The sequence below is a fragment of the Myotis myotis genome, unplaced genomic scaffold (genome assembly GCF_014108235.1).
Source record: "Myotis myotis isolate mMyoMyo1 unplaced genomic scaffold, mMyoMyo1.p scaffold_m19_p_1, whole genome shotgun sequence".
Classification (NCBI taxonomy): domain Eukaryota; kingdom Metazoa; phylum Chordata; class Mammalia; order Chiroptera; family Vespertilionidae; genus Myotis; species Myotis myotis.
This window is the reverse complement of record NW_023416313.1, coordinates 120,799,385-120,824,978: the sequence shown is the minus strand read 5'-3', so window position 1 is coordinate 120,824,978 and position 25,594 is coordinate 120,799,385. Positions and strand designations below refer to the sequence as shown.

At 42.7% G+C, this 25,594-nt stretch overlaps 2 pseudogenes; one reads left to right on the top strand and one right to left on the bottom strand.

Annotated features, from left to right (window-relative positions):
* Positions 1–1,673: 1,673 nt before the first annotated feature.
* LOC118669727 lies at positions 1,674–4,419 on the bottom strand (annotated as a pseudogene).
* A 2,527-nt stretch (positions 4,420–6,946) lies between these two features.
* LOC118676370 lies at positions 6,947–8,222 on the top strand (annotated as a pseudogene).
* Positions 8,223–25,594: the final 17,372 nt, after the last annotated feature.

Here is a 25,594-nt window from a genome sequence, read left to right as displayed (position 1 = left end):
GCTCAGTGGATAGAGTGTCAACCTGTGGACTGAAGGGTCCCAAGTTCGATTCCAGTCAAGGGCACATATGTGGGTTGTGGGCTTGAGCCCCAGTGGGGGGCATGCAAGAGGTAGCTAATCAATGATTCTCTCTCATCATTGATGTTTCTATCTCTTTCTCCCTCTCCCTTCCTCTCTGAAACCAATAAGTATATATTAAAAAAATAAAAATAAATAAAAACCTGCTTTTCTGGAATGTCATAATTGAGCTTTAATTAGCCCCTGAGGGTAAAGAAGCTGAGCCACCTAGTTGCCATCAGGTTTGCTTGTAAGTCCTATAGGTTTAGTTGTATTCCTCAAGTTTTTGAGGTTCCCAAAATGTCTTGAAGTTTTTTTCTGGCCATCTCTCAGGAAAGCAACCTTCGTTCCTTACCTGGAAAGAATGCCATGAACCCAATAATCAAGCAAGATACCAGTATTTCACCAAGGGAGTCTTATTAGCATCAGGATCAGTCTTAATTTCTTAAAGCTTTCTGTTGACATCCAGAGTTCAAGCATGTCTCTCTCAGACATTACTTTCCAGTCAAAGTCTTGGGTAATAAAACCACAATTGAAAACTGATCTTATTGAATTCATGCAAACAAGCATATTGCCATGACTCAGTCATTAAGAATTTCCAAATTGCTCTAGCTGGTTTTGCTCAGTGGATGGAGCGTTGGCTGCGGACTCAAGGATCCCAGGTTCAATTCCAGTCAAGGGCATGTACCTTGGTTGCGGGCACATCCCCAGTGGGGAGTGTGCAGGAGGCAGATGATAGAAACATCTATCATCGATGTTTCTAACTATCCCTCTTCCTTCCTCTCTGTAAAAATCAATAAAATATATTTTTAAAAAAAGAATTGCCAAATTGCCCTGGCCAGTTTGGCTCAGTAGATAGAGCCTTTGGCCTGCAAACCAAAGGGTCCCGGGTTTGATTCTGGTCAAGGGCATGTACCTCAGTTACAGGCTCCTCCTGGCCTGGGCATTGGTCAGGGCAAATGCAGGAAGCAACAAATCAATATGTTTCTCTTACATCAGTGTTTCTCTCTGTCTTTCCCTCTCTCTTCCACTCTCTCTAAAATTAATGGAGAGATAAAAAATGGCAACAGAGTAAGTGGATGCTGCATGGACATGCTCCCAGGAACAAACTGGAATTACAACTAAAATACAGAAAAACTTTCTGAATAATCAACGGAAAACATGCAGGAGAGAACCCTGATACTCCAGGACCGAAAGTAGAGACCGCATAGAGACTGGTAGGAGGGGTGGAGGTGCAAAAGGGTTGGCCGAGTGCCCACAGACAGCAACTGAAGTCTCAGAGCGATATCTCAGCTGTGGGAGGTTGTCACTGACAACTATGAGATCTCATCTCCAAACTGGGACCCCCAGCAGAGAGCATCAGAACTGAAAAGGGTACCCACATAACATCTGGCAGTGAAAAGCAGCAGGGTGCTGTCTACCAGGGAGTAACAGCTGAAAATTCAGGCACCTCTTAAAGGGCCAATGCACAAAATTCCCTGTTTAGCCAGCCACCTTGTGCTCTGGCAGAGGGAGGGTGAAATGGACTGGAGCTGTGAGAGCAGAAGCCAGGACTGGGGACTCAGAGGATAGAGCTCAGAAGGCAGACACCCCAAGTTTTTTGGCTGAGTCATTCCTCATGCAACAGAGGCCATCTTTCCCACATAGACATTTGCCTCACCTGCAGGGAAGACAGTTGACACACCCTATTGGAAAATACCTTGCTCTGAGGCCATTTAAAAGATTAAAAATAACAATTAGCTTCCGGGCAGAAGAAATTGCCCCACCCTTTGAAGAAACCTTTCACCACACCTGAGGACGATTGCCTGGGGGACAACTCAAGTAGGAATCCTATCAGTCTGTAGGCAGAGGTGGTCTCTGGAGGCTTTTTTTTTTTCTCAGAGCAGCAACTTAGATGCATTTATTTCCTCCAGAGCCTAGCAGGCTGGGAGCAGAATACAAAGGCCCTGGGGCATGTATGGGCCTATTATGACCTGGAGTTCAGATGCCTGGGTGGTTAACTGAACAGGTGTGCCTGGGTGCAGAGGGTCTAGGGTGATTTCTCCCAGAACTTAGAGAAGGACCTTTGGGGTGTGGAAGCAACACAACTTGGCACAGATGCATGAGAAGGGTTGTGGGGTGGGTGTGCTGAAGGTGGAGTGATCTATGGGGCAGGGTATGTTAGAGTCTTAGAGCCACTTGGGGCATGGCATGTTGGGGCATGTTGAGCCTAGCTGTTGTCTGAAAAGCTAGTTGCCAACAGCTGGGAAAATGGAAAAGCTGGTGGGTCAGCAGGACCCACAAAGACATGACTGCAAACAGGATCAGCCCTGGGAAAGACCAAAATGTGCAAGGTGACTCCTAATGTGAGGTGATGAGGAGAGAGGTCTGGGGTTCCCACTCAGGAATGCATAATTAGCTGTGTTATGCCCAGATTTCAGGATCCCCAAAAGACCACCAGGGAGCCAGCCGAGTCCGATGCAAAAGCAAAGAGTCTTTATTCGAGCTAGCTCGAGCTCCCTGTCCACCACACTCATGACGCAGCGGCAGGAGGAAGAGAGACAGAGTGAGCTCTGTGTGGAGAGGGGTTTTATAGGGGGGTTGGAGTAAGGGGAGGAGAGAGGACTGTGGGCCCTGCCGATTGGCCGGGCGCAAGTGGGTGTCTTGTTACACAGGATGTGGTCGTATCTATGGCATGCACTTCCCTTGATTATCATTGGTTAGTTTAAAGAAATCCTACGTGTGGCTAGCAGAGGCTTTGGCTTCCGGGAAGAAGCTCCTTGCTGAGCACATGGCTAATGGCTGCTGCCCAAAAATGGAGGATCCGGGGTAAGATGGAGGGCGTAGCTCTCGCCCTGGGGCAAGATGGAAGGCGTAGCCCTGGCCCTGGGGCAAGATTGAGGGTGTAGCCCTCGCCCTTTCAGCTGCAGCCACTCCTGGATGTTCACCTGAATTTGTCCAGTGCTATCTTTATCAAGAGATTTGAAAGCACGGAACATGGCATCAGCCTGACCAGGCAGCTGATGAAGTTGTCAAAATTCATGTTAAAGTATGGTAGCAATTATCTCAGGTAGAAACTATAGTTTACCTTTAACCCTGCTGTTTGGCTTATGTACCTATTTTCTTTGTTTAACAATATACAGGTTATTTTGATTTTCTGAATTATATAAATCATCCCATTCGATTAAATATCCTATTGATTGTAATGTGAAATCCCATTTGTAGTGGTCATACTGGTCTTAGAAAGCACATTTTCCTTTACCTGGGAAGGACAGCACAGTTATCCCAAGGTCAGAGGGCTCTAGACCCAAAACTGTAATTTAGATAACATGCCTAAGTTTAACCCAGGTTACCCAAGGGCTCTAGACCCAAAACTGTAATTTAGATAACATGCTGTTCCTGCTTCTGTAAACTGCTTTTTGCAAACTAGGTTCCTCATTTCAGACTTGTGGGCTCTAGATAATGTGTTTGACCCTGAGACCCAAAACTATAATTAACATGCTTAATTCTGTTTCTGTAAACTGCTTTTTTTGCAAACCAGGTTCCTCATTCCAAACCCTGGGATGTAATCAATACCTTTGTGACTTTTTGCCTATATAATCTTGGAGCTGCAACCATCTTGTTACTATGAGATTTGGGGAATGGCCCCTCATAGTCCCGGATTGCAATAAATGTGACTCTTTAATTCGACTTCCTGAGGCGTCCTTCTGTGATTCGCGGGGTACATTACAACAATGTTCCCTCACTCATCTGAGTAGCTTCAGATGATTGTGGTGTAAAGATGCTTATTTAGATGGAACCCTGCTGTCTCAAAGGCCCCCAGAAGTTCACTGCTGCCAGTGGTTCCTGAATGGTCAACATCAAACTGTTTGTATATGGCCTGCCACTTTTTGATGTTGTTCCACAAATACTTGAATTCCTAGAAACCCAGCTTGCCTGTTGTATTACTATCCACCAAGGCCACCGGGCAGCAACGTGTGTCAATGCCAAAACCATCAGTCTTCAGATCAGGGTGTCGGGTCACCACTTTGTTGAGAATGTTCATGAGTTCTGTTGCACTGACTTCCATGTCATCTCCAGCCAGCTGGCAAATAGTCTCCAGAACTGTCAGACCTCCACACTCTCATTGGCCTCAATGTTGGAGTAATGGGTGCATGGGGGCAGGGGCTCTGGGTTATACTGCACAGCTGCCTCACTAATGATGGTGCTAATGACCCCACCTAGAATGCGCATGGCAGTTCCGCCACCCCCACCGCTGACTCTGCCTCCATCACCACCGCTTCCACCTCTGCTGATCAGGCCTCCAAGCACATTCCCCAGGCCCCCGCCTCTCTTGCTGTCACCACCACCTCCTCCCTTCAAGAATGGGTTAACCAGGAACATGGCACGAGTTTAGATTCCTCTCAAATCCAAGGACAGAGGGTGGAAGAGTGTCAAGGGGAGATAACAGGGGCAGGGCAGGTCTGGAGGTTCAAATCTCAGATCATCAGTCTGGGGATCTCTGAAGCCAAGACTTTAGGACCTCATCAGGTCTGGAGCTGTAAGGGCCTAGATTACGAAGTACAAGGTTAGTGTGGCTAGGCACTCACTGCCTCTCAACGGTACATGAGTCTTCTCCTCTCCACTGCTCCCCCAGTCTCTGGAGGCTTTGAGTATTTGCCTGATCTAATTAGTCAGAAGCAGCCTTTAACACTGTCCTGCACTAGAGATTGAGAGGAGTAGAGAATCTATCTAATATATAGTAACAAACCCAAACAGACAGCCAAAATGACGAAAAAAAGAAACAACCCCCAAATGAAAGAACTAGAGAATTCTATAAATGACATAAATGAACCAGAAATAAGAAATTTACCAAAGATAGTCTCTTCAATTTACCATCATTACAGAGTTCAGAGTAATGATGGTAAAGATGCTCAACAGCATGAAAAAAGATATAGTAACTATGAAAAAAGATCAGTCTGAGATAAAGAAGGACATAACACAAATAAAGAACACATTGGAAGGAATACACAGCAGATTAGGGGAAGCTGAGGTTCAGATCAGTGAATTAGAAGACAGAGTTAAAAATATCACTCAATAAGAGAATCAAAAAGAAGAAACAATTAAAAAACATGAGGACAGTTTAAGGGAGCTGTGGGACAGTGTGAAACGTAACAATATTAGAATAGCAGGTGTGCCAGAAGAGGCAGAAAGGGAGAAAGGAATAGAGAATATGTTTGAAGAACTAATGGCAGAAAACTTTCCTAACCTGGTAAAGGAAAATTACACAAGTTCAGGAGCCATAGAGAACCCCAAGCAAGAAGAGCCCAAACAAGCCCATGCCCAGACACATCATAATTAAAATGCCAAAAATTAAAGACAAAGAGAGAATCTTAAAGGCAGCAAGAGAAAAGCAAACTGGTACCTACAAAGGAGTTCCCATAAGGCTGACTCCTGATTCCTCATCAGAAACTCTACAGGCCAGAAGGGAATAGCATGAAGTACTCAAGGTAATGAAAAGCAAGGATCTGAGACCAAGATTACTGTTATCCAGCAAGGCTAAAGGCTATCACTCAAAATAGACAGTCAAATAAACAGCTTCCCAGACCAAAAAAAAAAAAAAAAAAAAAAAAGACTAAAGTACATCACCACCAAGCCAGCATTGTAAAAAATGCTAAAGGCATTGCTGTAATGAGAAGAAACAACAGAGAGAGAAACCTAGCCATACATAATTAAAATAGCAATAAATAAGTACCTAGCAATAATAACTCTAAATGTACATACATTAAATGCTCCAATCAAAAGGCATAAGGAAACTGAAAGAATACGAAAATGTGACCCCACTATATGCTGTCTATAATGAAACCACCTCAAAACAAAAGACACACAGAGGATGAGAGTGAAGGGATGAAAAATTTTTTTTCATGCAAATGGAAAAGAAAAAAATACTGGAGTAGCAATACTCATATCAGACAAAATAGACTTTAAAATGAAGGCCATCACAAGAGACAACAAAGGTCCCTACATAATACTAAAAGATCAATCCAACAAAAGGCTGTAACACTGGTAAACATATATGCTCCAAATATGGGAGCACCTACATATATAAAAAAAAGTTCTAGAGGACTTTAATGGAGAGATTGACAACAATACAGTCATATGAGGAGACTTTAACACCCAGCAGACTTCACTAGATAGATCTTCCAGACAAAAACTTAACAAGGAAAGAGAGACTCTAAAGGACACACTGGATCAAATGGATTTAATTGACATTTATAGAATACTAGAGGTCAGTGCATGAAATTGGTGCAAGGGTAGGGTTCCTAGGCCTGGCTGGTGATCAGGGTTAATCTGAGCCTTCCTTCCCCCAGCTGCTGGCTACTGGCCAGGGCCTTCCTTCATTCTGCCCCAGCCCCTGGTGGTCAGCGCACATCATAGTGAGCAGTTGAACTCCCGGTCAGTCGAATTCCTGAGGGGACAATTTGCGTATTAGCCTTTTATTATATAAGATATCACCCCAATGCAGCACAATATACATTATCCTCAAATGCACATGGATCATTCACAAAGGTAGACCAGATGTTAGGACACAAAACAAGTCTCTACAAGTTCAAGAAGATTGAAATATCAAGCATCCTTTCAGATCACAGTGGAACGAAATTAGAAATCAACTACAGTAAAAACATTCAAACACACGGAGGATAAATGGCATGTTATTAAACAATGAATGGGTTGCCAATGAGATCAAGAAGAAATGAAAAACTTTCTGGAAACATGAAAATGAACACACAATAACCCCAAATCTCTGGGACACAGCAAAAGCAGTCCTGAGAGGAAAGTTCATAGCACTATAGGCCTACCTCAAAAAAACAAGAAAAATAGCAGATTCCGGCTCCTCCACTCCGTCCCTTGCGGGTCTCTTCTGTGTGCAATGGACAGCATTGTCCCAGACATAGCAGTTGGTACATAGCGGGGATCGGACGAGCTCTTCTCTGCCTGTGTCACTAACGGACCCTTTATCATGAGCAGCAACTCAGCCTCTGCAGCAAACGGAAATGACAGCAAAAAGTTCAAAGGTGACAACAGAAGTACAGGTGTGCCCTCCAGAGTGATCCATATCCGGAAGCTTCCCAGTGATGTTACCGAGAGCGAGGTCATTTCCCTGGGGCTGCCTTTTGGGAAGGTCACCAACCTCTTGATGCTGAAAGGGAAAAACCAGGCCTTCAGTGAGATGAACACAGAGGAAGCAGCCAACACTATGGTGAACTATTACACCTCGGTGACACCTGTGCTTCGTGCCAGCCCATCTACATCCAGTTCTCCAACCATAAGGAACTGAAGACCGACAGCTCACCCAACAAGGCATGGGCCCAGACAGCCTTGCAGGCAGTGAACTCAGTTCAGTTGGGGAACCTGTCACTGGCTGCCTCAGCTGCTGCCGTGGATGCTGGGATGGCGATGGCTGGCCAGAGTCCAGTGCACAGGATCATCGTGGAAAACCTCTTCTACCCAGTCACCTTGGACGTGCTTCACCAGATCTTCTCCAGGTTTGGCACAATTCTGAAGATTATCACTTTCACCAAGAACAACCAGTTCCGGGCACTGCTGCAGTATGCCGAACCCGTGAGCACCCAGCATGCTAAGCTGTCGCTGGATGGGCAGAACATCTACTACGCTTGCTGTACACTTGCATCGACTTTTCTAAGCTCACCAGCCTCAACGTCAAGTACAACAATGACAAGAGCCGAGACTACATTCGTCCTGACCTGCCCTCTGGTGACAGCCAACCCTCACTGGACCAGACCATGGCTGCAGCCTTTGGTGCACCTGGTATAATGTCAGCCTCTCTGTATGCAGGAGCTGGTTTCCCTCCCACCTTTGCCATTCCTCAAGCTGCAGGCCTCTCAGTTCCCAATGTGCATGGGGCCCTGGCCCCTCTGGCCATCCCATCACCGGCGGCGGCAGCGGCAGCTGGCCGGATCGCCATCCCAGGCCTAGGAGGGGCTGGATATTCTGTTCTGCTGGTCAGCAACCTCAACCCTGAGAGTGTCACACCCCAAAGCCTCTTTATTCTTTTAGGCGTGTATGGCGATGTGCAACGGGTGAAGATTTTGTTCAATAAGAAGGAGAATGCCTTGGTACAGATGGCAGATGGGAGCCAGGCCCAGCTGACCATGAGCCACCTTAACGGACATAAGCTGTATTAGCTTACTTTTTTTTTTTTTGTCTGAGATTTTTTTTTTTTAAATTAAATCTTTATTGTTCAGATTATTACAGTTGTTCCTCCTTTATCCCCACATAGCTTCCCTCCACTTGGTTCCCACCCCACTCTCTGCCCTTACTCCCGCCCCCCCCCCCCACCTCCACTGTCGTCATCCATAGCTGTACGATTTTTGTGCAGTCTCTTCCCGCACCCCCATACCCCTTCCCTCCCCCGGAGAATAGTCAGTCCACTCCCTTTCTATGGCCCTCCTGATTCTATTATATTCACCAGTTTATTATGTTCATTAGATTATTTATTCACTTGATATTTAGATTCACTTGTTGATAGATGTGTATTTGTTGTTCATAAATTGTATCTTTACCTTTTTCTTCTTCTTCCTCTTCTTAAAGGACACCTTTCAGCATTTCATATAATACTGGTTTGGTGGTGATGAAATGCTTTAGCGTTTTCTTATCTGTGAAGCTCGTTATCTGACCTTCAATTCTGAATGATAGTTTTGCTGGGTAGAGTAATCTTGGTTGTAGGTTCTTGCTATTCATCACTTGGAATATTTCTTGCCACTCCCTTCTGGCCTGCATAGTTTCTGTTGAGAAATCAGCTAACAGCCATATGGGTACTCCCTTGTAGGTAACTGACTTTTTTTCTCTTGTTGCTTTTAAGATTCTCTCTTTGTCTTTTGCTCTTGGCATTTTAATTATGATGTGTCTTGGTGTGGTCCTCTTTGGATTCCTTTTGTTTGGGGTTCTCTGCGCTTCCTGGACTTGTAAGTCTATTTCTTTCACCAGGTAGGGGAAGTTTTCTGTCATTATTTCTTCAAATAGGTTTTCAATATCTTGCTCTCGCTCTTCTTCTGCACCCCTATAATTCAGATGTTGGTACGCTTGAAGTTGTCCCAGAGGCTCTTTACACTATCTTCATATTTTTGGATTCTTTTTTCTTTTTGTTTTTCTTGTTGGGTGTTTTTTGCTTCTTTGTTTTTTAAATCATTGACTTGATTCTTGTGATCCTCCAGTCTGCTGTTGGAACTCTGTATAATATTCTTTATTTCAATCAATGTATGTTTAATTTCTAGTTGGTACTTTTTCATAACTTTGAGGGTTTCACTAGATTTATCGAGGGTCTCACTAAATTTATTGGTGGTTTCTAGAAAATCTTGAAAAACCTTATAAGTGTGGTTTTGAACTCTATATCCAGTAGTTTGCTTTTTTCAATTTCTGTCATTTGTGACCTGTTTCTTTGTCTCCACATTTTGGCTGCTTCCCTGTGTTGATAGAGTGGCTTTTTGTGCTAGGTGTTCTATAGGGCCCAGTGGCTCAGCCTCCCCAATTACCTGAGGTGGACACTCTTGGTGCACCCCTTTGTAGGCTTTGTGCAGTCTTGTTGTAGTTAAGCCTTGATTATTGTTGGTATCACTGGGAGGAATTGACCTCCAGGCCAATTGGCTGTGAGAATCAGCTGTGTCTGCAGTGGGAGAACTTTTGTGCTGGAGACACCCTTCTGGGGCAAGACTTGCTTCAGTGAGGCTTTGGTGCTCACTGAGTCTTCTCCCTGAGTGTGTCCCTTTTGGATCTGAGGAGTTGTAATCTGGATGGTCCCACTCTGACCACTGGGTACACTGGCTCTTGGATCTCTAAGGAGGTGCTAATTTAGCCTCTGCCTGAGGTACCCAACAGGAGTTATGGAGAAATCTGCAGATTCCTCTTCTTTGTTTGGGGTTTGGAGGTGCCCTAATAAGGCCCAGCTGTGAAGCAATGCAAGCTGCTCTGGGGCCTTGGGCCTTCTTTTGGATGTTCTGGGTCTCTTTGATCCAGCGGCAGTTTGTTAGGTAATTTTAGATTGCAAAGGGCCAGGCTGTTCATATGCAAAAGCCTCTGAGCTCAGCTTGGGTGGGGCAGGGTCTCAGTGAATCAACAGGGAGGAGCAAACAGCTATTGCTGATCCTCAGCCCTGCCCTAAGAGGCCCCGGGACTCAGTTCCCCATGGTAATCACTGGAAGCACCTCTGAGAGAAAGACACCCTTGAGTTCTGACCGATGCCAGACAGTCCAGTTTCTCCCTGTATGAGTCTGGGTCCCCAGAGACTCGCCCAGAACTGGAGTTCAGAGCAGTCTGGAGCTTGTGTCTGCCTCCTGCTTGAAAAAGACAACCGTGTCCTCAGGTGCCAGCCCTTTCCGTGTGCCTCTGTACCTCTGCACTTTACTTCCGCACCTCCTCTGAGTCTCAGTGTGCTTTTCTCTTTCCTTCTAGTTGTAGAATTTCCACTCAGCCAGCCTTCCTCTGGTTCTGGATGATGTCTGTTTTGTCTTTTAGTTGTATTTTTGAAGTGGTTGTGAGAGGCAGCAATTTCAAGTGTTTACCTATGCCGCTATCTTGGTTTCTCCTGAAAAGATTCTGTGTTAGCTTACTTTTGTTCTTTCAATTTATTTACCTAATTACATTTATTATTCAGAAGAGCACACACTGGGCCTTCATTTTGAGGGGTTTTAAAGACTGGGCATTTAGTGGGCAATCTCATATAATTTATCTTTATGCTGATATACCAAAATAAGATTTACTTGTCCTTGAGTGTGGCAAAAAAATGGCACTAATTGGATTTCTGCTATCTCTCTACCTGAGTAGGGTGGTTTAAGCTATTTACCCTCTGGCTGGGGAGGAAACGTGGAAACCATTTACTCTTGTGTCCTTGGTTTAGAGGAAATAGGATTTTCTAGATGGCTGCAAACTGTTGTTTAACTGTTTGTCTCAGTTTTCCTATTCTGCTTGTCCTGGGTTACTGGCTTGTGCCATTTATATAACTTCCTTTTAACACTTCTCTTTACAACTTTCTATAACTTTTACAAACCTTTATATAACTTTCCATCCTATATAATAAAGAGGGAATATGCATATTGACTGTCACACAATAACAAAGATGGCCGCACCCACAGCAGAGGCCGAGTTTCTGTAAAGAGTCTTAATGAGCAATCAGCAGGGACCTTAGGCTGTGTGGTGCTGGGGCAGTGCATGGGACCTGAGACTGAGGCCCCTGCCTGGTGGGGTTTGACAGGGGACCTCAGGCTATGCCCCCCACCCAGCAGGGCTTGACAGGGGACCTCAGGCCATGCCCTCCTACCCAAGGCCAGGCTAGAAGATCTCAGGCCGTGTGCCCCACCTCTGGTGCTTGACAGGAGACCTCAGGCTGTGCACCTCGCCCGGCAGGGCTTGACAGGGACCTCAAGGCATGCCCCCTGCCCTGGCCTGGGCTGGGGGACCTGGGGCTGTGCCGCCCACCCTGGCACTGGGCCAGGCGACCTGAGGCCGGACCCCCCACATGATGGGACTTGATGGGGGTGGGGGCAGCTGGCTCTGGATCTAGCCCAATGGGAGCCAGGTCTGGGTCTTGCGTGATTTTGAGGCACACATGGGTGGGCAGGGACTTGACTCTGGTTCCCATGGTGTGCCCCAGACTCTGACAGGAGGAAGATTTTCATATACATTTTACTAATTTTCTTTCATCTCTGACACTTCTATTATAGAGAAAGGGAAAATAGCAATATTAAAATATTTCCTCCAATTAATTCCCTTTGAATGTGCACAAATTTTGTGTACCGGGTCACTAGTTGAGAAATAACCAGTTTTAGAACAATTCACCTTTTTCCTTCAAAATATATTTCCATACCTTATGCCTTTTACCACAATACTAGAGGCCCGGTGCACAAGAATTTGTGCACTCGGGAGGAGTGGTGCCTCAGCCCAGCCTGTGCCCTTTTGCAGTCTGGGACCCCTCGGGGGATGACCACCTTCTGGCTTAGGCCTGCTCCCTTGTGGATTGGGTGTAAGCTGGCAATCAGACATCCCTCTGGCAGCCCGGCAGCCCTCAGGGGATGTCCACTTGCCAGTGGAGAGCAGACCTAAGCTGCAGTCAGACATCCATAGTGCTGCTGAGGAGGCAGGAGAGGCTCCCACAACCACTGCTGTACTGGTAGCCATCATCCTGGCTTGTGGCTGAGCAGAGCTCCCCCATGTGGGAGTGCACTGACTACCAGAGGGCAGCTCCTGCATTGAGCGTCTGCCCCCTGATGGTCAGTGTGTGTCATAGTGACCAGTCATTCCCAGTCTTTCTGCTGTTAGGGTCAGTTTGCATATTACCCTTTTACTATATAGGATAGAGGCCTGGTGCACGGGTGGGGGCCGGCTGGTTTGCCCTGAATGGTTTCCCGGATCAGGGTGGGGGTCCCGCTTGGGTGCCTGACCAGCCTGGGTGAGGGGCTGATGACTGTTTGCAGCTGGTCACACCCCCTTTAGGGTGGGGGTCCCCACTGGGGTGCCTGGCCAGTCTGGGTGAGGGGCTGAGGGCCGTTTTCAGGCTGGCCGGCGACTGAAGCTCCCAGCCTCTCCTTTTTTCTTTTCTTTTTTTATTCTTGGATTTATTTACCTTCTATAATTGAAACATTGTTGCTGTCACTGGAGCTGAGAGCTGGTTCTAGCTCTGAGGCCACGGCCTGCTGAAAGCAGGTATCTGGGGTTTGTTTAGCTTCTATAATTGAAACTCTGTTGCTTTCGGAGCTCAGAGCCAGGCTGTGGCAGGCAGGGAACCTTGGCTTTCTCCATCACTGGAGCAAGCAAGCCTCATGCTTGCTTCAGCTGCATGGCTGCTGGCCACCATCTTTGTTGGCAGTTAATTTGCATATCGCCCTGATTAGCCAATGGGAAGCGTAGCAGAGGTATAGTTAATTACCCTTTTTGTCTTTTATTAGATAGGATATTTCCAATTAATTAAAATTATTAACTTCTAGAAACCTTGATTTTTGGTGTACATGAGAATGTAAGCTCCATGAGGCCAAAACTTATTTTGTTCAGCGCTTTATCCCTGGGACCATGAACAGGGCCTGATACATAGTAGACACCAGAGAAGTATTTACTTAATGAAGTGATACATGTTTTTAATTCTCTTTCAAGTTCATTTTATTTTTTAAGTTTATTTTTAATTGTGGTAAAATACATTTTTAAGGGTACAGTTGATTTGTGTTAAGTACATTCACATTGTTGTGCACCCAATCTCCTGAACTCTTCATCTTGCAAAACTGAAACTCTCTACCCATTAGCAACTCCCCATTTTCCCCTATCTCTATGAATTTGACTACTCTAGGTACCTCATATAAATGAAATCATACAACATTTGTCTTTTTGTGACTGGCTTACTTCATGTTGTATAATGTCTTCAAGGTTCATCCATGTAGTAGCATGTGCCAAATTGTCTTCCTTTTTAACAATGAATAATATGCCATTGTATAGATATACCACATTTTGCTTACCCATTCATCTGTCCATGAGCAATTAGAGTGCTTCCACCTTTTGACTCTCATTGTGCTGCTACAAACATGAGTGTTCAAAATCTCTCTGAGAACATGTTTTCAATTCTTTTGGGTATATATTGAGAAATATAATTACTACTAAATCATGTCATAATTCTATTTTAATTTTTTGGGAACTGTCATACTATTTTCCATAGCAGCTGCACCATTTTACATTTCTACCAACAGTGAATAACATGTTTCTAACTCTTAAATTTGATTACCTGGCTTGCTGACCTGGAGTTTATTAAAATCAGTAAATTAGAAGGGATCAACAGGTAAAATAATAGGATGAAGTATCATCTGGAACTCTTGAATTACAAGAATTCTAAGAGGTAAAATTATTACTCGATTAATACAATATTCAATAATAGTTACTCTTAATGATACTCTGGAGATGTGATGGAAAAGTTAAATGATGTTTGATTTCCATTGTATAAGGAGGCGGCCATCTATATTATTTTAGAAAAGAATCCATTGATAATCAATTATGTTAGTATTAATTTTATTACTAATCATCCCATAAAAAATGGTAAAATTTTTCATCGGACTGATCTTTAAAGAGTTAATTTTTATTAATCTAGAATTGTCATTTATATGGAATGGAGCCCTTCCCTGTAATACCACAATACTGGGACATTAGCCCTGACCAGTTTGGCTCAGTGGATAGAGCGTCGGCCTGTGAACTCAAGGGTCGCGGGTTCGATTCTGGTCAAGGGCATGTACCTTGGTTGTGGGCACATCCCCAGTGGGGAGTGTGCAGGAGGCAGCTGATTGATGTTTCTCTCTCATCGATGTTTCTAACTCTCTATCCCTGTCCCTTCCTCTCTGTAAAAAAATCAATAAAATACAATGGGGCCTTGACTTACGAGTTTAATTCATTCCGAGACTGAGCTCGTTAAGGAGCTCATTAAGGAGCTCATTAACTCAAATTACTCTATCAACTCAATGCAAAAAATCGGCCGAGAGACAGCTGGTATCTCTAAAAACTCATTAGCTGGGTCACTCGTAAGTCAAGGCCCTACTGTATATTTAAAAAAAAATACTGGGACATTAATATTTCCATATATAATAATGAATCATACAGATTCCTTTCCAGATATATATAATAATATAATAAGAACAAATACTAAGCTAAAACTATATTTTAAGTTAATGGTGTTTGTGTGGTTGTGACATGTTTACTGATTAGATTAGAAAGAGGAAATCCACTTAGCTATGAACAATCTCATGAAGTTGAATATTAAAATGTGAAATACTTGAGGGCAGATAAAAAATCAGTTTTCAGCCGAAACTGGTCTGGCTCAGTGGATAGAGCGTCAGCCTGCAGACTGAAAGGTCACAGGTTCGATTCCAGTCAAGGGCATGTACCCGGGTTGCGGGCACATCCCCAGTTGGGGGTGTGCAGAAGGCAGCTGATCGATGTTTCTCTCTCATGGATGTTTCTAACTCTCTATCCCTCTTCCTTCCTCTCTGTAAAAAATCAATAAAATATATTTTAAAAAGAAAAATCAGTTTTCAGTATACTATAGCATTCCTGAATTTGAATCCTTTTACCTTTCATCTCATCTTTATCCAGCCCAAATTTACAAACCAAATCCTTGATGAATAAAAATCTAACAAATAATTACTCTTTGGGGGCATATATTGAACTGCTTATGTACAGACCACTAGGAATCTGAAAGAAGTTAGGAGGTGACATATGTCCTGAGGGGGTCATGACATAGTTACGACACACAAGGGGCATTATTACAGTGTGTGCAGGACTGCATAGGGTAGAGATGGGTCGGAGTTAGGGAGAGATGTGCACTCCATCCTGTGCAGGAGTCACTGTGCCCCCCCAGTCAATAGCTGGCTAGCTGGCAGGCCTGTCCAGAGACATCACAGGCCAGGGCATGGCAGTGAGCACTGCCTGCAGAGCCAGAGGTTGCTAGGAAGGAAGGGTTATCTAAGAGTCAGGAGTAATGTTTATCAGAAAGTTTGTTTGGGGGTTCACCAACAGAAACTGAAGCCAGGGAGACATCAAGATTAGGGAGCCCAAAGTGATCTGACTTTGGAAGGTATTGAAACTGAGAATGAACAAACAATTAATAGTTAAAATAGCAGAGAATCATTGCTGGGTATGTGGGGAATATCACAAACGATGAGGCTCTAATTTCACATCTTGAATTGGGAAAATTCTGTTGTCATTTGGTTTGCTATACCTCATGGTTCCTTTGTAAAATAGGTGTTATTATTCCAGATACATGGATGAGAAAACTGGGCAGTGAACCCACGCCCCCTTCTGTTACATCAACCTCAGGAGCTGAGCTGGGAGTGAAAATTACTTCCCTGGAGCTTTTTGCCACCAGGTGAGCCTTGATCCTGTAAAATCATTTTCCTTTCTAGAAAAAAACCTTTGTTTTGAATAATGTAGTATGTTTTAATTGGCATTGGATTGTGTGGACTGGAGTGTAACTTGCACAAACATAGCCATTAAGAATCACAGGTTAAACCTTGGCTGGCAGATCATTGGTCAGAGCATTGGTTCCGTACACCAAAGGGTATAGGGTTCAATTCCTGGTCAAAAGCACACACCTGGGTTTCAGATGTGATCCTGGCCCGGTTAGGGCACATGTGAGAGGCAATCAGTCAATGTGTCTCTCTCACATTGATGCTTCTCTTTCTCTATTCTCTCTCTCTCTTTCTCCCATGTCTTTCTCCCTGCCCACTCCCTTCTACTCTCTGTTTATCTAAAATGAAAGCATTCATCTGTTTGTATGCACTAAAGAAGGTTTTTTCATGTGTATTTGAAGTTTCAGTGGAGATTTAAGAAAAATCGCCAAGATGAAAGGCTATCGAGATTGCTTATATTGTTTAAGACTAAAAAAACCACTAGAGATATAGACAATGAATATTGGTTACATTTTATTTTTCAACTGTAAGTTTTCTTATTTGGTAGTTGACTCTTTAAACCTGAGTTACTTCTAGGTAGTTACAAACAAAATAGTTCAAGGCACTGCTATATTCTAGAATGTTATGAAAATAGTGTGAAGATTTATAATAACAGTGAATAAAATATCAAGGTGGAATGAACTGAACCTTATTCCTACCTCCCCTCTTATGGAAGTTCTCATACAAAAAATAATAATGGAGTTTTATGAAAGATCCTCTTGGTCCTAAAGTGAAGGACAGAACAAAGGCCATGAAAATCAGGAGCCATTAAGACATACTTCTCAAAATATGGTGGTCATTGCATCATCAGATCAGAATGTTCTGAGTTATTTGTTATGAGTGAATATTCCAGGGCCTCATTCTAGAACTACTGAGTGAAAATCTGGGAGTAAGTTTGGGAATCTGCATGTTAAGCAAATGTTCCAGGTAACTCTGTACACATTAAGTTTGAGAACCACTTCATTTGAAAAGGTAAGACCAGACCTTTGTCAAGATCAGTTCTGCTGAAACCGGTTTGGCTCAGTGGATAGAGCGTCGGCTTGCGGACTGAAGGGTCCCAGGTTCGATTCCGGTCAAGGGCATGCACCTGGGTTGCGGGCACATCCCCAGTGGGAGATGTGTAGGAGGCAGTTGATTGATGTTTCTCTCTCATCGATGTTTCTAACTCTATCTCTCTCCCTTCCTCTCTGTAAAAAATCAATAAAATATATTAAAAAAAAAAAAAAAGATCAGTTCTGCCTAACATATCCTCTTCTGGACACTACAGAACTTCCACGACCATGCAATAAAAATTATTTCACTTGAAATTTTAAATATACACTCCCTGAATGTGTACTTACAGCATTCCTTTCCAGTAAATGAAAAGGCATCTAGGAGGATTAAGGGATTCTCATCTATGTTCACATCTAATACCTGACTGAAACAGTTGCTGTTATAATGGGGGAGCTTGGATCCAATCCCAGCAGAAGAAGCCACAAGCTGTGTATTGATGATAGCCCCAAACAGGTTACTCAGGGCCAATCAGAAACAGTGTCTGACATTGTCCTGCACTAGAAATTGGGACTCATAGCAGATCTATGTAATACATAGATACAAACCCAAACAGGAAAACAAAATGGGGAGACTATACACACACACACACACACACACACACACACACACACACACACACACACACACCACACTAGAGGCCCAGTGCACAAATTCATACAACAGTGGGGTACCTTGGCCTGGCCTGCAGGATCAGGCTGAAACTGGCTCTCTGACATTCCGTGAAGGGTCCCGGATTGCAAGAGGGTGCAGTCCAGGCCAAGAGACCCCACTGGAGCACGATCAGAGCTGGGGAGGGACATGGGAGGTTGGCCAGCTGGGGCGGGACTGCAGGAGGGCCCCAGGGCATGTCTGGCTCATCTTGCTGAGTCCCGATTGGCCAGACCCCAGCAGCAAGCTAACCTCGTTCGGAGCATCTTCCCCCTAGTGGTCAGTGCACGTCAGAGTGAGCGGTTGAGCTGCCTTAGCATATCATTAGAATATTACGCTTTGATTGGTTGAACGGATGACTGGACAACTGGACACTTAGCATATTATGCTTTTATTATATAGGACATATATATGCAAACGAAAGAACAAGGGAATTCTCCAGAGGAAGAGAAATGAAATGAAAATAAGAAATTTATCTGATATAGAGTTAAGAATAATGATGGTAAAGATGCTCAACAACATAAAAAAATATAGTAATATGAAAAAAGAACAGTCAGAAATAAAGAATGACATAGCACTAATAAAGAACATGTTGGAAGGAATATACAGCAGATTAGGGGAAGCTGAGGATGAGATCAGTGAATTAGCAGTCACCAACCTTTCTGACCTCATGAACCACCAGTGGTCTGCAGACCACCGGTTGGCGACCGCTGCTCCAAAGGTTTCCTTAAACCAGCGGTTGCCAACCTTTCGAACCTCACAGACCACCAGTAGTCCGCAGACCACTGGTTGGCGACCGCTGAATTAGAAGACAGAGTAGAAAAAAAATCACTCAATCACAGAATCAAAAAGAAAAAACAATTAAAACACAGGAGGACAGCTAAAAGAATTGTGGGACAACATGAAAAGTAACAGTATTTGCATAAGAGATGTGCCAGAAGGGGAAGGAAATGAGCAAAGGAAAGAGAAGGTGTTTGAAGAAATAATGACAGAAAATTTCCCTAACCTGGTAAAGGAAAAAGTCTCACAAATCCAGGAGGCACTGAGAGTCCCAAGCAAGAAGAAGCCAATAGGCCATGCCAAGACATTTCATAATTAAAATGACAAAAATTAACGACAAAGAGAGTATCTTAAAGGCAGCAAGAGAAAAGCAAACTGTTACCTGCAGAGAAGCTCTTATAAGGCTGTAAACTGATTTCTCATCAGAAACTCTACAGGCCAGAAGGGAATGGCATAAATTACTCAAGGTAATGAAAATCAAGGAGGTGAAACAAAGATTACTATATCTAGCAAGGCTATCATTCAAAATAAATGGTAAAATAGTTTCCCAGACAAAAAAAGACTAAAGGAGTTTATCACCATCAAACCAGCATGGCAAGAAATGCTAAAGGAACTGCTGTAATGAGAAGAAATAGAGAAATAGTCATAGACAATTAAAATGGCAATAAATAAGTACATTTCAATAATAACCTTAAATGTAAATGGATTAACCACTCCAACCAAAAGACATAGGGTAGCTGAATGAATACACAAACATGACCCAATTATATGCTATCTACAGAAGACCCACCTAAGAACAAAAGATTCATATAGGATGAGAATGAAGGGATAGAAAACATTTTTTCCAGGCAAATGAATTTTAAAAATAAGCTAGGGTAGCAATACTAATATATGACAAAATAGGCTTCAAAATGAAGGCAATCAAAAGAGACATTAAAGGTCACTACATAATACTAAAGGGATCAATCCAACAAGAGGATATAGTTCTGGTAAACATATATGCACCCAATATAGGAGCACCTAAATATATATATATATATATTTTTTTTTTTTGAAAGAAAAAAGTAAAACTTTTTATTTGCATACAACATAATACTATAGAGAACCCTAAAGATTCCACCAAAAAATTATTAGAACTAATAAATGAGCTCAGTAAAGTAGCAGGGAAAAAAATTACTATTTGGAAATTGGTTGTATTTTTTTTTAATTAAATCTTTATTGTTCAGATTATTACATTTGTTCCTCTTTTTTTTCCCCCCATAACTCCCCTCCTCCCAGCTCCCGCCCCACCCTCCGCCCTCACTCCCCACCCACTGTCCTCTTCCATAGGTGCACGATTTTTGTCCAGTCTCTTCCCGCATCTCCCACACCCCTTTCCCCCCCAGGAATAGTCAGTCCATTCCCTTTCTATGTCCCTGATTCTATTATGATCACCAGATTATTTGTTCACTTGATTCTTAGATTCACTTGTTGATAGATGCATGTTTGTTGTTCATAATTTGTATCTTTACCTTTTTCTTCTTCTTCCTCTTCTTAAAGGATACCTTTCAGCATTTCATATAATACTGGTTTGGTGGTGATGAACTCCTTTAGCTTTTCCTTATCTGTGAAGCTCTTTATCTGACCTTCTGAATGATAGCTTTGCTGGATAAAGTAATCTTGGTTGTAGGTTCTTGGTATTCATCACTTTGAATATTTCTTGCCATTCCCTTCTGGCCTGCAAAGTTTCTGTTGAGAAATCAGCTGACAGTCGTATGGGTATTCCCTTGTAGGTAACTGGGTTTCTTTCTCTTGCTGCTTTTAAGATTCTCTCTTTGTCTTTTGCTCTTGGCATTTTAATTATGATGTGTCTTGGTGTGGTCCTCTTTGGATTCCTTTTGTTTGGGGTTCTCTGCGCTTCCTGGACCTGTAGGTCTATTTCTTTCACCAGGTGGGGGAAGTTTTCTGTCATTATTTCTTTAAATAGGTTTTCAATATCTTGCTCTCTCTCATCCTCTGGCACCCCTATAATTCTGATGTTGGTGCGCTTGAAACTGTCCCAGAGGCTCCTTACACTATCTTCATATTTTCGGATTCTTTTTTCATTTTGCTTTTCCAGTTGGGTGTTTTTTGCTTCTTCGCATTTCGAATCTTTGACTTGATTCTTGCGCTCCTCTGGTCTGCTGTTGGGTGTCTGTATAATATTGTTTATTTCAGTCAGTGTATGCTTAATTTCTAGTTGGTTCTTTATCACAACATCGAGGGTCTCATTAGATTTCTTGAGGATCTCACTACATTTATCGGCGGTCTCACCAGTCTTTTCGAGGGCCTTACTAAGTTTATCGGCAGCTTCTAGACAGTTCTTAAGAGACCTTAAAAGTGTGGTTCTGAACTCAATATCCTCCATTGACAGTTTTGTCCTGTTTCTTTGTCTCCGCATTTTTTATGCTTTCTTGGTGCACCCCCTAGTGGTCTTTGTCCGCAGTCTTGTTGCCTTTAAGCCTTGATTGATGTCGGCAATACCGGGGTGATTTGACCTCCAGGCTAACTGGCTATGAGAGTCTGCTGTGTCTGTAGTGGGAGGGCTTCTGTGCTGGATCTCTAGGGCGGTGCTAATCTAGCCTTTGCCTGAGGCTATCCGGCAAATGGCTCTGCGCAGGGCTTGGGCGGGGCGGGTCCCCGGGGATCTACAGGGCGGGCGGAATGAGCAGTTATGGCGACTCTCAGTTCCTTCCCCAGGGGCTCTGCCTCTCAGAGCCCCAGCAATGGCTGCAAACCTCGGAGCGAAAGCTGCCTTCGAGTTCCGACCGAAGCCAGACAGTCCCGTTTCTCCCGTTTGAGTCTTGGTCCCCAGAGACTCGCCCGGATCTGGAGCTCAGAGTCTGAAACTCCCTCCCGATTGAAAACAACAACCGCGCCCTCCGCTGCCAGCCCGCTCCGCGCACACACTCCGCACCTGAGTATTTCACTTCAGCACTGCGCCTCCTCTGAGTCTGGGTATGATATTCTCTTTCCTCCTAGTTGTAGAATTTCCACTCAGCCAGCCTTCCCGTGGTTCTGGGTGATGTCCGTTCTGTCCTTTAGTTATATCTCTGAAGTGGTTGTTTGAGGCAGCGATCTCCGGCGTTAACCTATGCCGCCATCTTGGTTTCTCCGAAAATATATATATTTTTAAATTGTTTTATTGCTTAAAGTATTACAAAGAGTATTACATATGTCTCCTTTTTTTTCCCACCCTTGACAATCGCCTGGCCTCCCTTAACCCCCAGTGTCTTATGTCCATTGGTTATGCTTATATGCATGCATACAAGTCCTTCGGTTGATCTCTTACCCCCTCCCCCACCTGCCTCCCAAACCTCCCCGGCCTTCCCACTGTAGTTTGACAGTCTGTTCCAGGCTGCTCTGCCTCTGTATCTATTATTGTTCATAGTTTATAATGGTCTTTATTATCCATAAATGAGTGAGATCATGTGCTATTTTTCCTTCATTGACTGGCTTATTTCACTTAGCATAATGCTCTCCAGTTCCAACCATGCTGTTGCAAATGGTAAGAATTCCTTCTTTTTTACAGCAGCATAGTATTCCATCGTGTAGATGTACCTCAGTTTTCTAATCCATTCATCTACTGATGGGCACTTAGGCTGTTTCCAGATCTTAGCTATGGTGAATTGTGCTGCTATGAACATAGGGGTGCATATATCCTTTCTGATTGGTGTTTCTGTTTTCTTGGAATATATTCCTAGAAGTGGGATTACAGGGTCAAATGGGAGTTCCATTTTTAGTTTTTTGAGGAAACTCCATACTGTCTTTCATAGTGGCTGTACCAGTCTGCATTCCCACCAGCAGTGCACGAGTGTTCCTTTTTCTCCACATCCTCTCCAGCACTTGTCATTTGTGGATTTGTTGATGATAGCCATTCTGACAGGTGTGAGATGGTACCTCATTGTTGTTTTGATTTGCATTTCTCGGATGATTAGTGACTTTGAGCATGTTTTCATATGTCTCCTGGCTTTTGAAAAGTGTCTATTTAGGTGCTTTGCCCATTTTTTGATTGGATTGATTATCTTCCTGTTGTTAAGTTGTATGAGTTTCCTATACATGTTGGAGATTAAACCCTTATCGGTGATAACATTGGCAAATATGTTCTCCCATGCAGTGGGCTTATTGTTGTTTTGTTGGTGGTTTCTTTTACTGTGCAGAAGCTTTTTATTTTGATGTAGTCCCGTTTGTTTATTTTCTCTTTACTTTCCAATGCCCTAGGAGCGGTCTCGGTGAAGAAATTGCTTCGGCATATGCCTGAGATTTTGTTGCCTTTGGATTCTTCTAGTATTTTTATGGTTTCCCGTCCGACATTTAAGTCCTTTATCCATTTTGAATTTATTTTTGTGTATGGTGTAAGTTGGTGGTCTAGTTTCATTTTTTTGCATGTATCTGTCCAATTTTCCCAACACCATTTACTGAAGAGACTATCTTGACTCCATTGTATGTTCTTGCCTCCTTTGTCAAATATTAATTGAGCATATTGGTTCGGGTCGATTTCTGGGTTCTCTATTCTATTCCATTGATCTATATGTCTGTTCTTGTGCCAGTACCAGGCAGTTTTGAGAACAGTGGCTTTGTAATACAGCTTGATATCTGGTATTGAGATCCCACCTACTTTGTTCTTTCTCAGGATTGCTGCAGCTATTCTGGGTCTTTTTTTATTCCACATGAATTTTTGGAGAGTTCGTCCTAGGTCTGTGAAATATGCCGTTGGTATTTTAATGGGAAGTGCGTTGAATTTATAGATTGCTTTGGGTAGTATGGACATTTTAATGATGTTGATTCTACCAATGCAAGAACATGGTATGTTCTTCCATCTGTTTATATCTTCCTCTATCTCTTTTTTCAGTGTCCTGTAGTTTTCTGAGTAGAGGTCTTTTACCTCTTTAGTTAAGTTTATTCCTAGGTATCTTAATTTTTTTGGTGCGATGGTAAATGGGATTGTTTCTTTAGTCTCTCTTTCTGTAAGTTCACTGTTGGTGTATAGAAATGCCATAGATTTCTTGGAGTTAATTTTGTATCCAGCTACATTGCCGAATTCATTTATTAAGTCTAAGTTTTTTTGATGGAGTCTTTAGGGTTTTTTATGTATAATATCATGTCATCTGCAAATAAGGACAGCTTTACTTCTTCTTTTCCAATTTGGATGCCTTTTATTTCTTCTTCTTGCCTAATTGCAATGACTAATACTTCCAGAATTATGTCGAATAGGAGTGGTGAGAGTGGGCATCCCTGTCTTGTTCCTGTTCTTAGGGGAAATGGTGTTAGTTTTTGTCCATTGAGTATGATGTTGGCTGTGGGTTTGTCATATGTGGCTTTTATTATGTTGAGGTATGATCCTTCTATTCCCACCTTGCTGAGAGTTTTTATCAAAAAAGGATGTTGGATTTTTTCAAATGCTTTTTCTGAATCAATTGATATGTCTATGTGGTTCTTTCTTTTAATTTGTTTATGTGATGTATCACGTTTATTGATTTGTGGATATTGTACCTTCCTTGCATCCTTGGGATAAATCCTACTTGGTCATGGTGTATGATATTTCTGATGTACTGCTGGATCCGATTTGCTAAGATTTTGTTGAGGATTTTGGCATCTATGCTCATGAGGGATATTGGCCTGTAATTCTCTTTCATTGTGTTGTCTTTACCTGGTTTTGTTATTAGGGTGATGCTGGCTTCATAGAATGAGCTTGGAAGTGTTCCTTCCTCTTGAATTTTTTGTAGTAGTCTGAGGAGGATAGGTTTTAGTCCTTCCTTGAAAGTTTGGTAAAACTCCCCTGTGAAGCTGTCTGGTCCCCAGGCTTTTGTTTGCTGGGAGCTTTTTTGATGACTGCTTCAATATCTTCCATAGTTATTGGCCTATTGAGATTTTTAGATTCTTCCTGATTGAGTTTTGGAATGTTTTATTTTTCTAGAAATGTGTGCATTTCCTCCAGGTTGTCTACTTTGTTGGAGTAGATTTGTCCATACTATTTTTTAACAATCCTTTGTATTTCTGTGGGGTCTGTTGTTATTTCGCCTCTGTCAGTTCTGATTTTGTTTATTTGGGTCCTCTCTCTTTGCTTCTTGGTGAGCCTGACTAGAGGTTCATCAATCTTGTTTATCCTTTCAAAGACTCAGCTCTTGTTTTCATTGATTTTCTGTATTGATTTTTTGGTCTCTATGTCATTTATTTCTGCTCTAATCTTTATAATCTCCTTCCTTCTGCTCACTCTGGGCTTTTCTTGTTGCTCTCTTTCTAATTCTTTGAGATGTAGAGTTAGATGGTTTACTACCATTTTTTCTTGTTTTTTGAGATAGGCCTGTAGAGCTATAAACTTCCCTCTCAGGACTGCTTCCATTGTGTCCCATAGGTTTTGGATTGTTGTGTTTTCATTGTCATTAGTTTCCAGGATGTTTTTAATTTCTTCTTTGATCTCATTGGTAACCAAATCAATATTTAATAACATGCTATTCAGCTTCCAAGTGTTTGAGTATTTTGGGTTGTTTTTATTGTAGTTTATTTCTAATATTATCCATTGTGGTCTGAAAAGATGCTTGGTATGATTTCAATCTTCTTGAATTTAGGGAGACTTTGCTTTTGACCCAATATGTGGTCTATTTTTGAAAATGTCCCATGAGCACTTGAGAAGAACGTATATTCCATGGCTTTGGGGTGAAATGTTCTGAAGACGTTAATTAAGTCCATCTGATCTAGTGAGTCATTTAGGATTGCTGTTTCTTTGCCGATTTTTTGTCTAGAGGATTTATCCAGTGATGACAGTGGTGTATTAAAGTCCCCTACTATGATTGTATTGTTGTCGATCTCTCCCTTGATATCTTCCAGGAGTTTTTTTTATGTATTTGGGTGCTCCTGCATTGGGTGCATATATGTTTACCAGAATTATATCCTCTTGTTGTATTGATCCCTTTAGTATTATGAAGTGGCCTTCCTTATCTCTTGTTATGGCCTTCACTTTGAGGTCTATTTTGTCCAATATAAGTATTGCTACCCCAGCTTTTTTTTTTCATTTCCATTTTCCCGAAAGATATTTTTCCATCCCTTCACTTTCAGTCTGTGTGAGTCCCTTATTCTGAGGTGGGTCTCTT